Source organism: Sapajus apella, unplaced genomic scaffold (assembly GCF_009761245.1).
Source record: "Sapajus apella isolate SASKATOON/1434 unplaced genomic scaffold, GSC_monkey_1.0 scaffold62, whole genome shotgun sequence".
Taxonomy (NCBI): domain Eukaryota; kingdom Metazoa; phylum Chordata; class Mammalia; order Primates; family Cebidae; genus Sapajus; species Sapajus apella.
Genome location: NW_022437002.1, coordinates 7,244,053 through 7,260,765, shown reverse-complemented (window position 1 = coordinate 7,260,765; position 16,713 = coordinate 7,244,053). Strand labels below are relative to the sequence as shown.

General features: G+C 41.9%; 1 pseudogene; it reads left to right on the top strand.

The window, feature by feature from the left end:
• LOC116529588 overlaps positions 1-16,354 on the top strand; it is a 19,372-nt pseudogene extending 3,018 nt beyond the window's left edge.
• The last annotated feature ends 359 nt before the right edge of the window (positions 16,355-16,713 follow it).

Sequence of the window (16,713 nt, the reverse complement as noted above, 5' to 3'; positions counted from 1 at the left end):
AAAGTTGTAAAAAGCTTTATATTAAAAATCACTTCCCCCACAAAAAAAGAAAAACAGAATATGCACTTTTTAATTTAATTAAATTTATTTATTTATTTATTGAGAGACAGAGTCCTGCTTTGTCGCCCAGCTGGCGTGCAGTGGCGCGATCTCAGCTCACTGTAACCTCCACCTCCCAGGTTCAAGCGATTGTCCTGCCTCAGCTTTCCAAGCAGCTGGGACTACAGGTGAGTGCAACCACACCTAGCACATTTTTTTAGTAGAGACGAGGTTTCACTATATATTGGCCAGGCTGGCCTGAACTCCTGACTTCCCATGATCCATCCGCCTCAGCCTCCCATAGTGCCAGGATTATAGGCGTGAACCGCTGTGCCAGGTCCAGAATATGCACTTTAAAACTCTGGAGACATGCAAGGAAAATGGGGTGCACGTAGTTACATATTTGTAACTTCTGCTACATAGGTAGTAGTAGTTACCTATGTCATAGTAGTAATTACACATGGTAACTTCTACTATTACATGTAACCACAAATTTGTAACTTCCAAGATAAAGGAAGATTGGGGGAATAATCTTCATTCTATACCTTTGGAGATTTTAAACTAAAAACTAAAAGGAAATATATTACTTATTTTTAAAATCAAATAATTTTTAAACTCGTTTCCTCAGAAATCTGATTAAAATAATATAAAGCTGAAATAAATGAAAAAATAATGTTATCATCAACAAAAAATTCAGCATACATTAAACAACAGGATTGGAATGAATGTTATTTATTTTGCTTTCTGTATGAACAGCAATTTATTGCTTACAAGGTATTTTCACACACATTATTCATCTTGCCTGTTAGAGAACATTTTATCCACATTATTTTACAGGAGAGGACACCGACTCTCAGAGGTTAAGTGACTATAGGTTGTCACCATAGCTAATAAGAGGAGGAACCTGATAGATATTTAGGCTGTCTGACTCCAACTTTAGACAATTTCAGAGCAAAGGTTGCAAATGCAAATACTTACCCCAGGACCAAGGTTACAAATGCAAATGCTTACAGTTGCTGGTGTGCAGCATAAATGAATAGCAGAAAGCTCATGCCCTCTCTGGCAGGGCAGCCACTACTCATTCCAGGATATTTTTCCCAAGAGGGAATGCCAACCCAGCCTTGCCAGATCTTCACACTGCTAACTCAGAAATTGGACTATATTTGAAATTTCCTGATTCCTTTTATTTATTTATTTTTATTTTTTTAAGACAGAGTCTTGCTGTTGCCCAGACTGGAGTGCAGTGGTGCAATCTTGGCTGACTGCAACCTTCACCTCCTGAGTTCAAGCAATTCTCCTGCCTCAGCCTCCCTAGCAGCTGGGATAACAGGCGCATACCACCATGCCAGGCTAATTTGTTTGTAATTTTAGTAGAGACAGGGTTTCGTCATGTTGGCCAGGCTGGTCTCAAACTCCTGACCTCAAGTGATCCGCCCGCCTCCAGCTCTAAAAGTGCTGGAATTACTGGTGCAAGCCACCACACCCAGCCTTCTTTTACTTTTTTTTTTGAGACAGAGTCTCACTCTGTCGCCCAGGCTGGAGTGCAGTGGTACAGTCTTGGTACACTGTAACCTCCACCTCCCGGGTTCAAGTGATTCTCCTGCCTCAGCATCCCAAGTAGCTGGGATTACAGGCACCCGCCACCACGCCCAGCAAATTTTTGTATTTTTAGTAGAGAGAGGTTTCACCAGGTTGGCTGGCCAGATGTCGAACTCCTGACCTCAGGGGATCCACCTACCTCCGCCTCCCAAAGTGCTGGGTTTACAGGTGTGAGCTAATGTGCCTGGCTCTTTTACATTTTAATCGAAGTTAAATACTCATAACATTTATCACCTTAACTATTTAAGTTTACATTTCCTTCTTTCTTTCTTTTTTCTTTTTTTGAGACTGAGTCTTACTCTGTTGCCCAGACTAGAGGCTAGTGTGCAGTGGTGTGATCTTGGCTCACTGCAACCTCCGCCTCCCAGGTTCAAGCGATTCTCGTGCCTCAGTCTCCCCGAGTAGCTGGGATTACAGGTGCACGACCATGTCCGGCTAATTTTTTGTATTTTTAGTAGAGATGGAGTTTCACTGTGTTGGTCAGGCTGGTCTTGAACTGAACTCAGGTGATCCGCCCACCTCGGCCTCCCAAAGTGCTGTGATTACAGGCCTGGGCCACCAGGCCCAGCCTAAGTTTACATTCCTTTTTTTTTTGAGACAAAGTCTCACTTTGTCACCAGGCTGGAGTGCAATAGTGCCATCTTGGCTCACTGAAACCTCTGCCTCCCTTGTTCAAGCCATTTTCCTGCTTCAGCCTCCTGAGTAGCTGGGATTATAGGCCCGCACCACCACACCTGATAAATGTTTGTATTTTTAGTAGAGACAGGTTCCACCATGTTGGTCAGGCTGGTCTCGAACTCCTGACCTCGTGATCCGCCCGCCTGGGCCTCCCAAAGTGCTGAGATTACAGGCGTGAGCCATCGCGCCTAGCCCTAGGTTTACATTTCAATCGTGTTAAGAATATTCACTTAGTTGGGCATTCACTCTCCAGAATTTTTTTTCTCTTGCAAACTGAACCTCTATATCCAATAAACAATAATTAATTCCACTATTTTCCTTCTCCCCAGCCCCTGACAATCAACATTCTTTCTATTTCTATGAATTTGGCTACTCTAGATGCCTCATGTAAATAAATCATACAGTATTTGTCCTTTTGTGACTGGTTTGTTTCAGTTAGCATAAAGTCTTCAAGGTTCATCCAGTTGCAACATGTGTCAGAATTTCCTTCCTTTTTAAGACCGAATGATATACATTGCATATATATGCCACATTTGTTTATCCATTCATCCATCAATGGACACGAGTTGTCCGCCTGTTGGTTATTATGAATAATGCTGCTATGACATGAGTGTGCAAAAATCTCTTTGAGATCCTGCTTCCAATTATTTTGGATATGTACCCAGAACCCAATTTTTTTTTTATTGCATTTTAGGTTTTGGGGTACATGTGAAGAACATGCAAGATTGTTGTATAGGTACACACATGGCAGTGTGATTTGCTGCCTTCCTCCCCATCACCTATATTTGGCATTTCTCCCCATGCTATCTCTCCCCAACTTCCTACCCCCTGCTGTCCCTCCCCTATTTCCCCCCGACAGACCCCAGTGTGTGATGCTCCCCTCCCTATGTCCATGTGTTCTCACTGTTCAACACCCGCCTTTGAGTGAAAACGTGGTGTTTGGTTTTCTGTTCTGTGTCAGTTTGCTGAGAATGATGGTTTCTAGGCTCATCCATGTCCCTACAAAGGACACGAACTCATCATTTTTTATGGCTGCACAGTATTCCATGGTATATATGTGCCACATTTTCCCTGTCCAGTCTATCATCGGTGGGCATTTGGGTTGGTTCTAAGTCTTTGCTATTGTAAACAGTGCTGCAATGAACATTCGTGTGCATGTGTCCTTATAGTAGAACGATTTATAATCCTTTGGATATATACCCAGTAATGGGATTGCTGGGTCAAATGGAATTTCTATTTCTAGGTCCTTGAAGAATCACCACACTGCCTTCCACAATGGTTGAACTAATTTACACTCCCACCAACAGTGTAAAAGTGCAGAATCCAATTTTTTAAAAACAGCTTTGCTGAACTATCACTTATATACCATACAGGTTGTACATTTAACATGTACAACTCAATGATTTTTTGTTTTGTTTTGTTTTTTTGGGGACAGAGTCTTGCTCTGTTGCCCAGGCTGGAGTGCAGTGGCATGATCTCGGCTCACTGCAACCTCCACTTCCCAGGTTCAAGCGATTCTCCTGCCTAAGCCCCCCGAGTAGCTGGGATCACAGGCACCCACCACCATGCCCGGCTAATTTTTATATTTTCAGTAGAGACGAGATTTCTTCATGTTGACCAGGCTGATCTCGAACTCCTGACCTCACACGATCTGCCCGCCTCGGTCTCCCAAAGTGCTGGGATTATAGGCATGAGCTACCATGCCTGGCCAATTCAAAGGTTTTTACTATTTTTATAGATATGAGTAACCATCACCATCATCACTTTTAGAACATTTGCATCACCTCAAAAAAATACACTTTAGCTATTGCTCTCCTGTCTCCCTGGCCCGCACTCCCCTGCATTCCTAAGCAACCTCTAATCTACTTCCTGTCTCTATAGATTTCCCTATTCTGGACATTTCACACTAATGCATTCATACAATATGTGATTTTTGTGAATGACTTCTTTCACGTAGCATACTGTTTTCAAGCTTCAGCCATGTTGTAACATGTATCAGTACTTCATTTCCTTTTATGGCTAACATTCCATTGTATAGATACAGCATGGAATTTCTCAGTTTTTGAGTGCTGTCAATTAAGTAAAATAGTTTTAAACTTTCCGTATAAGCCAACAAGAAATATCTGCAAAGCCCCCAATTTGCAACCTTTCCATAAGCTTCAAATTAATAACTCCTAACAGCATTGTACAGAAGAATAATATTCCATTGTGTGGCTAAATTTTATATACATAATTTTTTTTTTCTTTTTTGAGATGGAGTCTCACTCTCTCACCCGGGCTGGAGTGCAATAGCATGGTCTCGGCTCACTGCAACCTCCACCTCCCAGGTTCAAGAGATTCTCCTGCCTCAGCCTCCTGAGTAGCTTGGACTACAGGCGTGTGCCACCATACTAGGCTAATTTTTGTATTTTTAGTGGAGATGGGGTTTCACTATATTGGCCAGGCTGGTCTTTTTTTTTTTTTTTTTTTTGAGATGGAGTTTCGCTCTTGTTACCCAGGCTGGAGTGCAATGGCGCGATCTCGGCTCACCGCAACCTCCGCCTCCTGGGTTCAGGCAATTCTCCTGCCCCAGCCTCCTGAGTCGCTGGGATTACAGGCACGCGCCACCATGCCCAGCTAATTTTTTGTAGTTTTAGTAGAGACAGGGTTTCACCATGTTGACCAGGATGGTCTCGATCTCTTGACCTCGTGATCCACCCGCCTCGGCCTCCCACAGTGCTGGGATTACAGGCTTGAGCCACCGCGCCCGGCCCAGGCTGGTCTTAAACTCCTGACCTTGTGATCTGCTTGCCTCAGCCTCCCAAAATGCTGAGATTACAGACGTAATCCACTGTGCCCAGCCTTTATATATAGATTTTTAACCAGACCCGTTTTATGGGACATTTAGGTGGTTTCCAGTTTCTTGCTGTGGTAAATGTCCTTGTATCCAATATAAGCAACATTACAGTAAATTTCCTTGTACACAGACTTTTGCAAACATCTTAAATATTTCCTTAGGATAAATTCCTAGAAGTAGGATTGCTGAGTCAAAGATTGTAGCTTTTGATACGTGTTGCCAGATTGCCTTCCAAAAAGATATCAATTTACACTTTCATTAGCGGTGTCTGCTTACTGCAGGCTTCCATTACTGGGTACTGTATTTTTTAAAATATAACTTACATACAGAACAGGGCACAAATCACAAGTATATAGCTTAATTGATTTTTTTTTTTTCAAGATGGAGTCTCGCTCTGTTGCCCAGGCCAGAGTGCAGCGGTACAATCTCAGCTCACTGCAACCTCCACCTCCCAGGTTCAAGTGATTCTCCTGCCTCAGCCTCCTGAGTAGCTGGGACTACAGGCATATGCCACCACGCCTGACTAATTTTTGTATTTTTAGTAGAGATGGGGGTTTCACCATATTGGCCAGGCTGGTCTCGAACTCCTGACCTTGTGATCCGCCTGCCTCAGCCTCCCAAAGTTCTGGGAGTACAGGTATGAGCAACTGTGCCTGACTGCTTAATGGATTTTTTAAAACTGTGGTGAAATACACATAACATAAAGCTTACCATTCAACTATTTTTAAGTATACAGTTCAGTAGAATTAAGTACATTCACATTGTTGTGCAACCATCACCACCCATCATCAGAACTCTCTTCATCTTGCAAAACAGAAATTCTCTACCCAGTAAACAATAACTCCCCACTGGTCAATTAATTTTTAAAACATGAAACCAGTTCCTAGGTTAATAAATAAAATATTAGCAACATCCCAGAATCCCTCTTCCAATTAACTATCAGCACACACAAGAGGGTGACTTATTTTGGAGTCTCACTCTGTCACCCAGGCTGGAGTGCAATGGCACAATCTCAGTTCACTGCAACCTCTACCTCCTGGGCTCAAGTGATTCTCCTGCCTCAGCCTATCAAGTAGCTGGGATTACAGTCTGATGCTACCATGCCTGGCTAATTTTTGTGTTTTTAGTAGAGACAGGTTTTCACCATGTTGGCCAGGCTGATCTCAAACTCCTGACTCAGGTGATCTACCCTCCTTTGCCTCCCAACGTGCTGGGATTACAGGTGTAAGCCACTGCACCCAGCCCTCAGAGGGTATCTTCTAACTGGGGCTTTTTCTAACTACGCCAATTTGATAGACTGATACTATCTTGCTGTTCTCTTCATTTCTTTAGATTATTTTAATTGAAGCTATGAACCTGGTAAATAAATAAATGTTTAAAATAAAGTTTTGAAAACTATTTTAAGAGGAACAACTCTTTAAACTATGACCATGACCATTTGCATTCTTCGTTAGGAATTGGTAACTCATTATCTTATTTAATCTTCACACTAACCCAATGAGAGAATAAAAAAACCAAGAGTTGCTTCTTCAAAAACATCAATGAAAGTGACAAACCTTTAGCTAAATTAACTAAGAATGAAAAAGACAGGCCGGGCGCGGTGGCTCAAGCCTGTAATCCCAGCACTGTGGGAGGCCGAGGCGGGTGGATCACGAGGTCAAGAGATCGAGACCATCCTGGTCAACATGGTGAAACCCCGTCTCTACTAAAACTACAAAAAATTAGCTGGGCATGGTGGCGCGTGCCTGTAATCCCAGCTACTCAGGAGGCTGAGGCAGGAGAATTGCCTGAACCCGGGAGGCGGAGGTTGCAGTGAGCCGAGATCGTGCCATTGCACTCCAGCCTGGGTAACAAGAGCAAAACTCTGTCTCAAAAAAAAAAAAAAAAAAAGAATGAAAAAGACAAGACTCAAATAACTAAAATCAGTAATAAAAGCAGGACACTATTACCAATTTTGCAAAAGTAAAAAGAATTATAAAAGAGAATTGTGAACAATTACATGCCAAAAACTTGCATAACTTAGAAGAAATGGACAAATTCCCAGAAACATACAACCTACCAAGACTGAATCATGAAGAAATAGAAAATCTGAACAGACATATAACTAATTTAAAAAAAAAATGAAACAGTAATCAAAAACCTCCCAACAAAGGAAATCCCAGGACCAGCTATATGCCTTCCCTGGTGAATTCCACCAAACATTTTTTTTTCTGCTTATCACCACTTACTTGCCTTTGATTAATTTCACCAAGTGTTTACAGAAGAATTAACACCAGTTCTGCTCAAACTCTTCTAAAAAATTGGAGATAAGGGTATACCTCCTAACTTATTCTATAAGCCAGCATTACCCTGATACCAAAACTAGACAGAGAAACCAAAAAAAAAAAAAAAAAAAAACCACACAGCTATATGCACCTTGTGAATATTGATGCCAAAATCTCAAAATAATGGCAAGCCAAATTCAACAGCTTATTAAAAGGATTATACATCATTATTATATAAGTCAGAGTTCTCCAGATACATATGAGTAAGAGAGAAAATGGATATATTAGGGGAATTGATTCATGTGATTATGGAAGCTGAGAAGTCCACAACAGGCTGTCTGCAAGCCGGAGACCCTGGGATGTCAGAAGTGTGGTTCAGTCCAAGTCCTAAAGCCTCAGAATCAGGGAAGCCAATGGTATTATTCTTATTCAAAGCCAAAGACCTGAGAACTCAGGGGGCCATTAGTGTAAGTTCTAGAATCCCAAGGCTGGAGAGCCTGGAGTTTCAGTATCCAAGGGCAGGAGAAGGAGAGTGTCCCAATTCCAGGGGAGAAAGAAAGAAAATATATTTCTCCTCTTTTTTGTTGTGTCTAAACACTTAGCTGATTAGATGGTACCTGTCTACATTGAGGGTGCTGCTTTCCCACTCAGTCCACTGACTCACATGACAATCTCCTTTGGAAACACCCTTACAGACACACCTAGAAATAATCCTTTACCAGCTCTTTCTTTCTCTCTCTTTCTCTCTTTCTCTCTTTCTTTCTTACTTTCTCTCCTTCCTTCCTTCCTTCCTTCCTTCTTTCCTTGCTGTTTCTTTCTTTTTGAGACAGGATCTCCCTGTGTTCCTCATACTAGAGTGCAGTAGCCATTCATAGGCACAATCATAGCATACTGTAGCCTTAAACTCCTGTGCTCAAGCAATCCTCCTGCCTCAGCCTCCCCATTAGCTAGGGCCACAGGTACATGCCACAATGCCTTTTTACTAAAAGCTGACATCTAAAATAAACCATTATGATGACCAAGTGGGATTTATTCCTAGAACACAAGGATTTTAATATTTCAACATATTAAAATAAACCAGTCCAGATACAGTGGCTCACACCTATAATACCAGCAGCTTGGGAGGCTGAGGTGGAAGCATCATTTGAGCCCAGAAGTATGAGGTTTCAGTGAGCTGTGATTGTACCACTGCACTCCAGCCTGCTGGACAGAGCGAGATCCTGTCTCAAAGAAACAAAAAAAAAAGAAAAGAAAATCAATGTAGTATGCCACATTAACAGGATGAAGGAGAAAAAAATAACAACATAATTATTTTAATGGATACAAAAAAAACCCAAGAATCATTTTATTTATTTATTTATTTATTTATTTTTTTTGAGACGGAGTTTCACTCTTGTTACCCAGGCTGGAGTGCAATGGCGCAATCTCGGCTCACCGCAACCTCCGCCTCCTGGGTTCAGGCAATTCTCCTGCCTCAGCCTCCTGAGTAGCTGGGATTACAGGCATGCGCCACCATGCCCAGCTGATTTTTTGTATTTTTAGTAGAGACGGGGTTTCACCATGTTGACCAGGATGGTCTCGATCTCTTGACCTCGTGATCCACCCGCCTCGGCCTCCCAAAGTACTGGGATTACAGGCGTGAGCCACCGCGCCCGGCCCCAAGAATCATTTTATAATTTTTTTTTTTTTTTGAGACGGGGTCTTACTTTGTCACCCAAGCTGGAGTGCAGTGGCATGATCCTGGCCTAGTGCAACCTCTGCCTCCCAGGCTAAAGCAATCTCCTGCCTCAGGCCCCCCAGAGGCTGGGATTATAGGTACGTGCCACCACACTAACTAATTTTTACATTTTTTTGTAGAGATGGGATTTCACCATTTTCCCAAGGCTGATCTTAAACTCCTAAGCTCAAGTGATCCACCCACCTTGGCCTCCCAAAGTGGTGGGATTATAAGCAGGAGCCGATCAGCCTGGCCCATTTTATAAAATTTAACACTTTTTTTATTGTGATAAAAACACTCAACAAGCCAGGAATAGAAGGAAATTACCTCAGTACACTAAAAGGCATATATGAAAACCCACAGCCAACATAATACTGGTGAAAGACTAAAAGATTTTCCTTTCAAATCAGGAACAAAACAAAGATGCTTGCTTTCACCACTTACATATAGCAATGGAAGTCCTAGCCACAGCAATTGAGCAAGAAAAAGAAAGAAAAGGCTTCCTAATTGAAAACAAATGAGTAAATTTAGCTTTGTTTATGGATGACATGATCTTAGCTACAGAGAACCCTAAAGGTTCAACTAAAAATCTGTTAAAACTCGTAAGTGAATTCAGCAAAGTTCCAGGATACAAAATCAACACATAAAAATCAGTTGTGTTACTATACGCTAAAAATGAACAATCAAAAAAATAAATTAAGAAAACAATTTCGCTTAAAATAGCATCAAAAATAATAAAATACTTAAATGTAAACTTAACCAAGGAGGCAAGAGACTTGCACATCGAAAATTACAAATTGTTGCTGAAAGAAATTTAAGAAAAACACAAATAACATCCTGTGCTCATGGATTGAAAGATTTAATTTTGTTAAGATGACAGTACTACCCAAAGTAATACACAAATTCAGCACAATCCCTATTAAAACCCCAATGACTATTTTATAGAAATAAAAAAATTATCCTAAAATTCATATGGAATCTCAAGAGACCCTGAATAGCCAACATGATTTTTAAAAGAAGAACAAAATTCCAGAATTGGAGTTTTCACATTTTCAGATTTCAAAACTTACTACATGCCATTGTACTCAAAAGAGTGTGGTACTACATAAAGACAGACAGGCAGACCAATGAAATGGAATAGAGAGGTCAAGAATAAACCCTTATAAATATATATATGGTTAAATGATTTTCAACAAGAGTGTAAAGATTATTCAATAGGGGAAAGGACAGTCTTTTCAACAAATGCTATTAGGAAAACTGGATCTCCACAGGGCAAAAGAATGAAGCTGGATCCTTATCTTACACTGTACAGAAACATTAACTCAAAATGAATGAAAGACCTAAACATAAAAGCTAAAACACCAAGTGCGGTGGCTCACGCCTGTAATCCCAGCACGTTGGGAGGCCAAGGTGGGCAGATCACCTGAGGTCAGGAGTTCGAGACCAGCCTGACCAACATGGAGAAACCCCCATCTCTACTAAAGATGCAAAATTAGCTGCTGAGGCAAGAGAATTGCTTGAACCTGGGAGGTGGAGGTTGGATGAGCAGAGATCGCACCATTGCACTCCAGCCTGGGCGACAAGAGCAAAACTCCATCTCAAAAAAAAAAAAAAAAAGCTAAAATGATAAAACCCTTAAAAGAAAAAATAAAGGCAACAGCTTCACAACATTAGTTTACCAATGATTTCTTAGATATGACACCAAAGCACAGACAACAAAATCAAAAATAGTTAAGTTGAACTTCATCAAAATTAAATATTTTGACCAGGCATGGTGGCTCATACCTGTAACTCCAGCAGTTTGGGAAGCCGAGGTGGGAGGATCACTTGAGGCCATGAGTTTAAGACCAGCCTGGGAAACAAAGTGAGACCCTCCCCATCTCTACAAAAAAATAAAAAATATTAGGCTGGCATCATGGTTCACACTGTAATTCCAGCGCTTTGGGAGGCCAAGGAAGGCATTTCACCTGAGCTCAGGAGTTTGAGAGCAGCCTTTGCAACATGGTGAAACTTCGTCTCTACAAAAAATACAAAGATTAGCTGGACATGATGGCGTGTGCCTGTAGTCCCAGCTATTGGAAAGGTGGGAGAATTGCTTGAGCCCAGGAGTCAGAGGTTGTGGTGAGCCGAGACCGCGCCACTGCACTCCAGCCTGGGCAACAGAGCAAGGCCCTGTCTCTGAAAAACATAATTAATTAATTATAACTTTTGTGCATTAAAGAATGTTACTAAAAGAGAAAAAAAAGGCAGCCCACAGGATAGGAGAAAATATATGTAAATTGTATATTTGGTAAAGAACTGCTATCCAAAATATATAAAGAATATATTAAAAACACCTACAACTAAGGCTGAGTGCAGTGGCTCATGCCTGTAATTCCAGCCCTTTGGGAGGCTGAGGCCAGTGGATCGCCTGAGGTCAGGAGTTCAAGACCAGCCTGGACAACATGGTGAAACCCTGTCTCTACTAAAAATACAAAAATTAGCTGGGCACAGTGGCGCATGCCTGTAATCCCAGTTACTCGGGAGGCTGAGGCAGGAGAATGGCTTGAGCCTGGGAGGTGGAGGTTGCAGTGAACGGAGATTGTGCCACTGCACTCCAGCCTGGGTGACAGAGTTAGACTCTGTCTCAAAAACAAATAAACACAAAAACAAAAACAAACCCATCTACAACTCAACAACAAAAAATGAACAATTAAAAAATGAGTAAATGGGGCCCAGCACGGTGGCTCATGCCTGTAATCCCAGCACTTTGGGAGGCCAAGGCAGGCGGATTACCTGAGGTCAGTAGTTCAAGACCAGCCTGGCCAACATGGCAAAACCCCGACTGTACTAAAAATACAAAAATTAGCTAGGTGTGGTGGTGGGCGCCTGTAATCCCAGCTACTCAGAAGACTGAGGCAGGGAGAATCGCTTGAACCTGGGAGGCAGAGGTTGCAGTGAGCTGAGATCACACCATTGCACTTCCAGCCTGGGTGACAGAGCAATACTCTGTCTCAAAAAGGATATATGAGGCCGGGCGCGGTGGCTCAAGCCTGTAATCCCAGCACTTTGGGAGGCCGAGGCGGGTGGATCATGAGGTCAAGAGATCGAGGCCATCCTGGTCAACACGGTGAAACCCTGTCTCTACTAAAACTACAAAAAATTAGCTAGGCATGGTGGCGCGTGCCTGTGGTCCCAGCTACTCAGGAGGCTGAGGCAGGAGAATTACCTGAACCCAGGAGGCGGAGGTTGCAGTGAGCCGAGATCGCGCCATTGCACTCCAGCCTGGGTAACAAGAGCAAAACTCCATCCCAAAAAAAAAAAAAAAAAAAAGGATATATGTATATGTATATACATGTACACAGAATTGCTGTATAATTCAGTATATTCACTTGTGGGTATATATCCAAAAAGAAATGAAAGCAGGGGCCTGAACAGATATGTGTGCACCTGTGTCCACAGCAGCATTACTCATAATAGTCAAAAGGTGAAAGCAATCCAAGTGTCTACCAAAGGATGAATAGACAAAATGTGATACATGCATAAAATGGAATATTCAGCCTTAAAAAAGAAGGGAATTTTAACACATTACAACATGAATGAACCTTGAAGATAGTATGTTAAATGAAATAAGCCAGTCACAAAATAACAAATATTTTAGAATTCCACTTATATGAGGTTTCTAGTTTAGTTAATTTCATAGAGAAAAGAAGTATAATGGTGGTTGCTAGGGACTAGAGAAGTAGTAAAGGAGGATTAAGTATTTAATGGGTACAAAGTTTCAGTTGAAAAGAGGAAAAAGCTCTGGAAATGGATGGTGATGATGGTTGCACAACAGTGTAAATGAATTTAATGCCACAGAACTGTATACTTAAACATGGTTACAAGGGTAAATTTTTTGTTTTGTTTTTGAGACATAGTCTAGCTCTGTCACCCAGCCTGGAGTGCAAAGGTGCCACCTCAGCTCACTGCAACCTCTGCCTTCTGGGTTCAAGCGATTCTCCTGTCTCAGCCTCCTGAGTAGCTGGGATTACTGGCACACGCCACCACACCTGGCTAATTTTCTGTATTTTAGTAGATACAGGGTTTCACCCCGTTGCCCAGACTGGTCTCGAACTCCTGAGCTCAGGCAATCCACCACCTCAGCCTCCCAAAGTACTATGATTACAGGTGTGAGCCACCGTGCCTAGCCTAGATTTTGTTATACATATTTGCTACAGTAAAAAAAGACCCAGTGAGGTAAATAACTTTCCCTTTTTATAGATGAAAAATTTAAGGCCTGTGTACATGACTTTACACAGCTAGCAACTAGAAATGTCAAAATCTAAAACTTTTAACACCAGTGTTTTAACACCAATGTTCTTTGTTCTTTCTACTATACCAGTGCTATGTATTTATTTATTTTATTTATTTACTTTTTGAGACGGAGTCTCGATCTGTTGCCCAGGCTGGAGTGCAGTGGCTCGATCTCAGCTCACTGCAACCTCTGCCTCCCGGGTTCAAGTGATTCTCCTGCCTCAGCCTCCCAAGTAGCTGAGACTACTGGTGCATGCCACCACACTCAGCTAATTTTTTGTATTTTTAGTAGAGATCGGGTTTCACTGTGTCCTAGCCAGGATAGTCTCAATCTCCTGACCTCATGATCTGCCCACCTTGGCCTCCCAAAGTGCTGGGATTACAGGCATGAACCACTGTGCCTGGCCACAGTGGGTTTTAGTTTTTTTTAAAGTAAAATTGTAGATACAGCAAATGCATAGATCTAAAGTGTACAGTTTAAAGAGCTTTGATAAATCAATATACCAGTGTCACCACCAACTCACTAAGATTTTAAAAGATATTTCCAGCCGGGCGAGGTGGCTCACGCCTGTAATCCTAGCACTTTGGGAGGCTGAGGTGGGTGGATCACCTGAGGTCAGGAGTTCAAAACCAGCCTGGCCAACATGGTGAAACCTCATCTTTAAAAAAAAAAAAAAAAGAGACCGGGCGCGGTGGCTCACGCCTGTAATCCCAGCACTTTGGGAGGCCGAGGCGGGTGGATCACGAGGTCAAGAGATCGAGACCATCCTGGTCAACATGGTGAAACCCCGTCTCTACTAAATATACAAAAAATCAGCTGGGCATGGTGGCACGTGCCTGTAATCCCAGCTACTCAGGAGGCTGAGGCAGGAGAATTGCCTGAATCCAGGAGGCGGAGGTTGCGGTGAGCCGAGATCGCACCATTGCACTCCAGCATGGGTAACAAGAGGGAAACTCCGTCTCAAAAAAAAAAAAATAACAGAAAAAGATATTCCATGAACCCAAAGAGCACCCTCATATTCTCTTCCACTTGATGTCCATCCCCTATTGACAACCATTGTCCTGATTTCTATCACCATAGATGAGTTTCATCCATTCTTCAACTTCATACAAAAAGAATCATTCCACACCTGGCAAGAGGCGGAGAACAATACGGTGGATGGCAAGGAGCCGGAGAATAAAAGAAGGAGAATAGAGAAGCTGCTGGCTGAGAAAATGACTGTTGATGGTGGGTGTGGGGACACCGGAGACTGGGAAGGTCGCTGGAACCGTGTAAAGAAGTTCCTCGAGTGATCTGGACCCTTCACACACCCTGATTTCGAACCGAGCACTGCATCTCTCCAGTTCTTGTTAGATACATGTAAAGTTCTAGTCTTTGGAGCTGGCGGCTTAGGATGTGAGCTCCTAAAAAATCTGGCCTTGTCTGGTTTTAGACAGATTCATGTTATAGATATGGACACTATAGATGTTTCTAATCTAAATAGGTAGTTTTTATTTAGGCCTAAAGATGTTAGAAGACCTAAGGCTGAAGTTGCTGCAGAATTTCTAAGTGACAGAGTTCCTAATTGCAATGTAATTCCACATTTCAACAAGATTCAAGATTATAATGACACTTTCTATCAACAATTTCATATTATTGTCTGTGGATTGGACTCTGTCATAGCCAGAAGATGGATAAATGGCATGCTGACATCTTTTCTAAGTTATGAAGATGGTGTCTTAGATCCAAGCTCCATTATCGCTTTGATAGATGGGGAGACAGAAGGTTTTGAAGGAAATGCCTGGGTGATTCTGCCTGAAATGACTGCTTGTAACGAATGCACTGGAACTTTATCCATCACAGGTTAATTTTCCCATGTGCACCACTGCATCTATGCCCAGGCAACCAGAACACTGTATTGAGTGTGTAAGGATGTTGCAGTGGCCTAAGGAGCAGCCGTTTGGAGAAGGGGTTCCATTAGATGGAGATGATCCTGAACATATACAATGGATTTTCCAAAAATCCCTAGAGAGAGCATCACAATATAATATTAGCGACGTTACATATAGACTCACTCAAGGGGTAGTAAAAAGAATCATCCCTGCAGTAGCTTCCACAAATGCAGTCATTGCAGCTGTGTGTGCCATTGAGGTTTTTAAAATAGCCACAAGTGCATTCATTCCCTTGAATAATTACTTGGTATTCAATGATGTAGATGGGCTGTATACATACACATTTGAAACAGAGAGAAAGGAAAGCTGCCCAGCCTGTAGCCAGCTTCCTCAAAATATTCAGTTTTCTCCATCAGCTAAATTACAGGAGATTTTGGATTATCTAACCAATAGTACTTCTCTGCAAATGAAATCTCCAGCCATCACAGCCACCCTAGAGGGAAAAAATAGAACACTTCACTTCTAGTCGGTAACCTCTACTGAAGAAGGAACAAGGCCAAATCTCTCCAAAACATTGAAAGAATTGGGGCTTGTTGATGGACAAGAACTGGCGGTTGCTGATGTCACCACACCGCAGACTGTATTATTCAAACTTCATCTTATTTCTTTTTTTTTTTTTTTTTTTTTGTTACCCAGGCTGGAGTGCAATGGCGCGATCTCGGCTCCCCGCAACCTCCGCCTCCTGGGTTCAGGCAATTCTCCTGCCTCAGCCTCCTGAGTAGCTGGGATTACAGGCACACGCCACCATGCCCAGCTGAATTTTTGTATTTTTAGTAGAGACGGGGTTTCACCACGTTGACCAGGATGGTCTCGATCTCTTGACCTCGTGATCCACCCGCCTCGGCCTCCCAAAATGCTGGGATTACAGGCGTGAGCCACCGCGCCCGGCCAAACTTCATCTTATTTCTTAAGGAAAATGTGCACATAATAGAAACCTCATGGAAATAATATACTTTGTGGATGCTAAGAAGTTTAATTGATGTCATTTTCAGCAATAATGTTGCTGAGATTTGACTTTTTTTAATATATGTAATGAACCACTCTTTTTTAACTTTAACTTTTCCTTGGAGACAGAATTTTGTTGTTGGTGCTGGTAAGCATTTTCATTAATAATATGGAAAATGATACCTAGAGAGAGAGATTATGAGGAAATGTATTGCTTCTTTTAGAGGTGGAAGCACACACCCTCTTTTGTGTGAATTTTGTTATTATGGTCAAAGAATGCATTGCTAGTTTTCATTTGAGCATCCAGATACACAAAAGATGTCCCTTTAAATAAAATAAAGAATTAAGTTTTAAATAATATTAAACATTACAATTTGACATCTGGAGTATATTGAACATAGGCTATTCCTTGATTTAATATTCATATA